The sequence below is a fragment of the Herpailurus yagouaroundi genome, unplaced genomic scaffold, assembly GCF_014898765.1.
Source record: "Herpailurus yagouaroundi ecotype Mexico unplaced genomic scaffold, PumYag 210, whole genome shotgun sequence".
NCBI lineage: Eukaryota > Metazoa > Chordata > Mammalia > Carnivora > Felidae > Herpailurus > Herpailurus yagouaroundi.
In genome coordinates, this window is record NW_024412441.1 from 12,105,231 (window position 1) to 12,112,121 (window position 6,891).

The 6,891-nt window shown below is 47.0% G+C and overlaps 1 protein-coding gene across 1 annotated transcript in view; it reads right to left on the reverse strand.

The window, feature by feature from the left end:
• The window catches only part of STON1 (stonin 1), a 50,529-nt gene extending 48,444 nt beyond the window's left edge, over positions 1 to 2,085 (reverse strand). The window contains exon 1 of the mRNA XM_040453798.1: positions 1,996 to 2,085. The gene's annotated coding sequence lies outside the window, so the exon portion shown is untranslated. The remainder of the gene's footprint in view (positions 1 to 1,995) is intronic.
• Positions 2,086 to 6,891: the final 4,806 nt, after the last annotated feature.

Sequence of the window (6,891 nt, forward strand, 5' to 3'; positions counted from 1 at the left end):
TCTCTCTCTCTCTCTCTCTCTCTCTCTCTCTCTCTCTCTCTCTCTCTCTCCCCCTCTCTCTCTGCCCCTCCCCCGAGCACGCATCCTCTCAAAAATAAATAAACTTAAAAAAAGAAATCTTTATTTCCAAATAGTTCAACACTTTGACCTGTTTTGACAAGTTGTTCAGAGCTTGATCCTAATACATTTGTTACAACCACATTTAGCATTCTTATAGAAACAGAAACAGCTGAAGTTCTTAAGAAGAGCATTCTCCCTAAAGACAATAAGTGTTCAACACCCCCTGCGATCCTGCTCACACAGCTCACCCCTCAGGGAAGTGTTTTCTTCTTAGTCATGTAGACGCAAACCTCAGCTCAGGCTCCCTCCCACCTCCCTCCAGTTCTGAGTGAGTGGGCAGACGCTTGCCATCTCAACCCAGATCAAACCCTAAAACAAAACAAAACAAAACAAAACAAAATCCCTCCAAATTCCAGACTCGATCTGTCCAGACCCATCTGAGAATTAACGAGCTCCTTCTAAGCACCCAGAGAACTAAGCCTGTCATGGAAACACTGATTCAACCATAATGAGAACCGACATAAAACCGCACAAATGAACTAAACATTGTTCCACCCAATCGGAGCCAAGCTACAGCAACAGCCTCAGGAATAAAATAAGCAAGGCTGTTTTTCTTCTTTGTGGTCCTACTCATTTTAGCGCCTTCCACCCTTGTCTTCACAACTGTTTATGAGAAAGTGGGAGCGGGGGAGTTGGGAGAGAGATGGGGAGCCAGCCTGGGAAACGCCAACAAACACTGCGGTTTGTGTCAGGCAAATTACAACTTCTGGCCTGGGGGAGGCCTAAGAGTCTGGGGTAGTCTGAAAACGAGCCACACTGAACTCCCGTCTCCCACAACAGTTAAGTGTGGAATGAAGTCTTTATTTTCCAAAGATCAAGTTCTGCTCAGTATTTTTAGCAAGCATTCTTTTTATCTCTTTATTATTTTTAAATTTTTTTAATTTAATTTTTTTTCGGAATTAGAAAGGTTAATTATATGAAGTAACATTATTAATGGAAGAAAGTATATAGGAGGAAAGGCTACAAAAAAAAAAAAAAAAAAAGTTCAACCAACACAAATAGTAAAAACCTAAATAGAGCCTAAGTAGGAATATATTTTAATTTCCCCTTGGACCCACCAAGGGAGAGTTTGTGAGTCCAGGGGACCCAACACCAAATCTCAGTGAACGTCCCTCCTGCAGGAAATGCTGGGGCAAGTGTGGAGGTCCCTTGCGACTGCGGCCGCTGGTCCTGGGTCGTCACCTACTAGAGCTGGGAGGGGACAGCGGCCGCTGGTCGTGGGTCACCACCTACTAGAGCTGGAAGGGGACAGCGGCCGCTGGTCCTGGGTCACCACCTACTAGAGCTGGAGGGGACAGCTGCCGCTGGTCCCGGGTCACCACCTACTAGAGCTGGAGGGGACAGCCGGCCGGAGACACCAGCTGTGGCCCGAGGCAGGGGGACCAGAGCCTCCCGCGGAAAGGGGCGGGGGAGGGGCTGCAGCACGAAGAACGCGAGCCAGGAAGAAAGCAGGTGAGAGTCCTGGGCGCGGGGGGAATCCACAGCCCCCGAGGGAGGGTGACTCAGGTCGGGGAGGCCCGGACCGCGCACGGGTTACTAGGCGCCCCCCGCCCCCGCCCTCGAAAGTGTGTCTGGATTTTCTTTGCTGTTTGAGTTTTCTCTTTACAGCCGGACCCAGGTCCCAGCAGCCCCAGGGCCGACGTGCGTAGGGGAAGCCCGGTCGGGGCCCTCCCGGGATGCCTCTGGGGGCGGCAGAGGCGGAGGGAGGGAGATGGGGCGCCCGCGCACGGCGCCCAGAGAGCCCGGGAGATGCCCGCGACCCGGGGGCGCGCGCGCTCCCCGCCCGCAAACTTTCCCAGCCAAGTAGGTGTGGCCCCACCCTGCAGAGAAGGATCCCCTTGCCTGCCCGACTGTCCCCTGGGGCTGGTCACTCACCCGCAACGCCGCTGGGGCTCCGACTCCGGCGGCCGCCATCCACTACCGAGGAGGAGGAGCGGGAGGAGGAGGAGGGGGAGGGGATCCGGGGGGAGGGGATCCGGGGGAAGGGGGGAGGGGGAGGGCCCGGAGCCAGCAGGAGTGGAGCCTGCAGGAGTGGCGGGGAGGGAAGGGGGCGGCCACCCCGCGGGGACTCCAGTCCCCGCCCCACCTCCTCTCAGTACCCTGCCGGCCCCCTTTCTCTCCCCACTCTCTTTCCAGCCCTGGATCCCCCAAAGTCTTTTCAGGTGTCCTATTCTCATTCTCTTCCCTCCGGCGCATCTTCCTTCCCCTGAGTCTCCAGCCCCCACGAAGGGGAGAACACGCTCCCTCCAGCAGAAGTTGGTGGGGAGGGGAGTGTGGGAGCTACAGTATATATGAGTGTGTGAGCCCCCTTGAAGCAGATGGCTGGGACCCTTGGCAGGTCTGAGGCCAACCTGCACTTTCTGGGCCTTTGTCATCATTTCTAGGTGGTGGGATGATGGAGGAGGGGGTGTCTTTGTGGGCATGCTTTCCACGTTGCTCCACTGAGAGATTTTTTTGGTTTATTTTGTTTGGCTTTCTCTTGTGATTAGGAGAACTAAAGAATTATTTTTGAAGTCTCTGTTGAGTGCCTCCTCTTTTCCCTTCAGGTGGAACCAGCACTGGTCAGGATAAGATGAAAGGTACAGTCAGTCCTTATGAGGAGGACCCTGGATGGCTTGTGAAGGGCCAAGCTGTGTGGATGGGGCAGGACAGAAATATTTAAAGATGCCTCCCTCCTACGTGCTGCCTGCAGAGGACAGAAGAGATAAGGGGAGTTTGTCTCCCCAGGAGCGGTTAGAGGGGGCTTCCAGTCCCTACTCCATCACCTGCTAGGATTTGACTGCAGGCAAGTCAGTCATTGCGCTGCTCAGCCTCTTTTGCAAGTGGGGCTGCCTCACTGGGAGCCAGTAAGAATTGAAAGGAGATCTGCCTGTGTGCCTTTTATCCTGGAGGGATACCCAACCCCAGGATGGGGTGTTTGAACAGATACTGAGGGGAGAAAAGAGGACATTCCAGGCCCTGGGTCTAGTGCTTTGGATACTGGCAAGACTGGAAAGCTTAGAGGTGGAAAATGTTTGGATGGGAAGGTGGAACATAAAGCATGAAACAGGAAAAACATGTTTTTAAGCAAAGGAATATTTTGCTGCAGGCGGTGTCCTATTCACTCTTGGATCCCCCAAGCCTAGCATACAGTAGGTACTAGTAAACCCTTGTGGACTCAAAATGACAACTGAAGAATATTGACCTAACATTCTGAAAGATGAACTATCCAGCAAGGGAGAGCTTGGGCCCAAAGAGAAAAGTTAGGGGACCCTAGTGAACATGTCAACTTGAAGTGCTATGCCTGGATGGTAGAAAGGAAATGAGGGAATTCCCTTGATACATCCTTGCCTTGGCATAGCAACGTGATTCTCTTTTAAATGCTCTTTCAAGTGTAGGCTTGTTTTTGACTTTGGAGTTCTGGGTGAAATAAAAAAGATACTCAGTATTGTATTCAAAAACCATCCTGAATCTACATTCAGAGAGGACACAGGCATGCCTGAAGTCACACCACAGGATCTACTTAGGATACTTTTATTCTCAGATGAAATTTCTAGTGGTTTTTATGCTTAAAATACCCTCAACAAATAGAAAAAGGGACCGGGTCCTCCTCTTTTCCCTATTTCCTCTGGCTACCATCCCAGTGATGGTCAAGGGTTGAAGAAGGTCAAGAGAGAGCCTAGGGAACAGGAAGTCACCTGATAGGCAACTTTTCAGAGACTCTTCTGTGGAACCAGACAGGTAATGGCCCCAAGTCCACCTCCTGGTAAGGAGCTGAGAGAGGTGCAGAGCAAGAAGAACAAAGGAAGAGGGAAGCAGAGGAAGGGAAGCAAAGGATGCCTTGACCCTGGGCATTCTGGCTAAAGCTCCAAATTGAACTTCCTAGGTTTGGTGAATAAGCCAATAGGCCTTGTGGGGGGGGGGGGGGGGGAGGGTGCAGGGAGCAGCCTATCTCAGAAAATGCCACAGGTAACAACTTAAGAAAAGGCTCATACTGGAAACAACAATACACTTGACAAATGGCAATCATTGTTGCATTTAAATAGAGTTTTGAGTGTACCTTTTAAATTCTACCATCTTTGGATAAGTAGTGTGGCTTTGAATAGTAGGTTGCCCACCTAGTGAAAGAAATCTCCAAATTTGGAAACTTTGACACTATAGGCCCATAATTTTCTAAAGACCAAATATAGTTGGTTGAAAACCATTTATATTTTACAAGGGACTGTCCCTCCCCTTTCTGTGTGACTCAGCGTTGCCCCAAAGGTTGCCACTTTCATGAATGCAGATTTATTTCTTGAAACACCACCACATATTTCCAACGAATCCTTTCTGGTAGTGCCCCTTTGTATCAAAATCTGATGGTAAACAGCTCAGTCTGGCCTCAATAGCTAAACTACCACAGCCTTCTATCACCAGCTGTTACCCCATTTTACTCCACTTCCTTTTCTTTTCCTTGCTCTATAAGTAGACCTTCAGACTAGCTCATTCTCCTTTTTATTTTTTCTTTTCCTAGCAGCTTTTCCACGGAAATCATTTAAAACTTCCAAGCTGTTTAACAAAGGCTCCCCAAAGTGTCTGTACATATGACCTAGTAGATTAACTTGGAATTCCTCGAAACTCAAATCAGATGAAGCAGTCAGGATCAATTAATATAAACTCAAACCAGTTTGCAGAAATGCCCGAAGGGGATGTGGTTGGGAAAAGTAAGGACTTCAGATTTAGGACAAGCTTAGCCCTCAATGCTTGATAAAAACATTCTTCTCTAAAAACTTTACAAGTCACTATTTACAACATTCATTGAAGATAGGAGGAGGGCTTTTGGAAAACTATATTCAAAAAAAAATATTAGCCAGAAGATGGCTTCAATAAAAGTGAAGATTAAACAGGGGGAAATAACCACTATTTTACCTACATGATTGCATTCAAGCCTGATGTTTGAAGAACACACTATTTTTAAACAACTTTCTCCATGAGGAAACCTGAATACTCTTTGGATAGAAATTTCCAGAGATAAACACATCCTCACTGAGCATGTCAAAATCAATGATAGTTACGGGGATGATCACTTATTTCAGAATGGCCTGAGACTGGCTATCCTTTATCCTGGGGATGGGACACTCTTAGGTGTGGGGCTTGGGCTACAGTTGGCCAGTTCCTTGGCCCGCTTCCTAAAATGTATCCAATTAGTATTTTGACCACCTGCTACAAAACACTGGGCTAGGCATGAATGGTTCCTGCCTCCCAGCATCTGTAGCTGCTCAGGAAGACTGCACACTGATGATGATTGCACGTGGTATGTAGATAGTTGAACACAACAGAAGAGGTGTCCTGAAGATATAAACGAAAGCTGAGGAGAGAGAGAATATTCCTTAGCATCTAAGCAAGATGTTCGTGACGTTTTGTTGTTAGTTAACTGAACTGTGGAGTTTCTATTCTTGGACCTATGGTATGTCACCACTCAGCTATTCCACTGGTGTTTAGGGAGCAGTGGGGTTGAGTTCGGATTAAAGCTCCTGGTAAAACCAACACAAAGGTTCCAGGTGGGGGAGGTGCCTTTTGAGCCTCCTATACCCACAAATGAGACAATAGCCCCCAGCATGTTTCCACCAGGAGTCAATTCTTCTAATCCTCTCCTTATGAAAAGTTACTCCCATGTTCTAGAGCCTCTTCTTTCAAAGACTGGGAAGAGCTATAATGGGTTTTCCTGCTCTAATGCTTTGATGGCCAGTTAATTTCCTAATTTGGAGCTAATTACTAAACTGCTTAAAAATTTAAGGCACAGGCAACCATCTACTGACAAGCTTTCCATTTATCACCATGGTGTCTGAGGACATGGCCCTTAGCAGAGAAAAGCAGCTTCCTTCTCTATCACAGAACAGATACTTCCTTGTCAGTGTGGCTCTGCCAGATTAGATTATTTAATAGCCATCAGCAACCAAGTTGCTCTCTTCATATGTTAAAGTGACAGAGGAGTTTGAAGACTTTTAAGAGCTAGAAGCGACTCCCAGGTTTAATGCTGCATAAAACAAAACTATAAACTGCATGTTTTTTCTGTTTAAGGATTTTTATTATAAAGAAGGCTTTAATTCATAGACATTCGGAAAGAATTTTTTTGCTCCCTGTTTTGGTGGCTCTCCCAGCTAACTGGTTCCTCATTTTTATTTTTACTCACATTTTTGTTCAGAAATAGTGTGGCTGAGTTTTTGTTTTGTTATGTTTTGTTTAAACAGATAATGAGTTTGGAAAGTGGTCATGTTATTAAAAAGTATGTTAGTTTCACTGAGCGTTTCTTACCAAAAGCAGTAGAGAATCCAGTTTAATCTGCTTGAAAGATGAACAGTGTTGCTTACAACATAATGAGGGGTGCTACTTAAAATGATACAAGGCACATGCCCTTTGTCAGTTTCTCCAGCTGTGCCTGTCTAGCCCGGGGCTGCTCATGTGAACAGTGCCCCCTTGAGTTATGCAGCCGACTAACCAACCACCAGCCCTTTCTTATTAAAGAGCCTTTTTCTCTTCACTTGGAATTTCTTACAATCCCAATTTTGATTAAAAACATACATTTTCACATATGCATGAAAAAAGGGCAGGAAGAAACAAAAATGTTAATGCCTGAATCTCTACCAAGAGATGCGCACTCTTGACACTCTTTCTTGCTTCCAAATTTTCAACAGTGAGCATGCAGTACATAATCAGGAGAAAGTAGGATATATGTCATTTCATTTCTGAGAACTCGGTCTTCCCCAGGAAGCAGTGCATGATTAAAGACCTCCCCCCCCCCCTTTTTTTTTC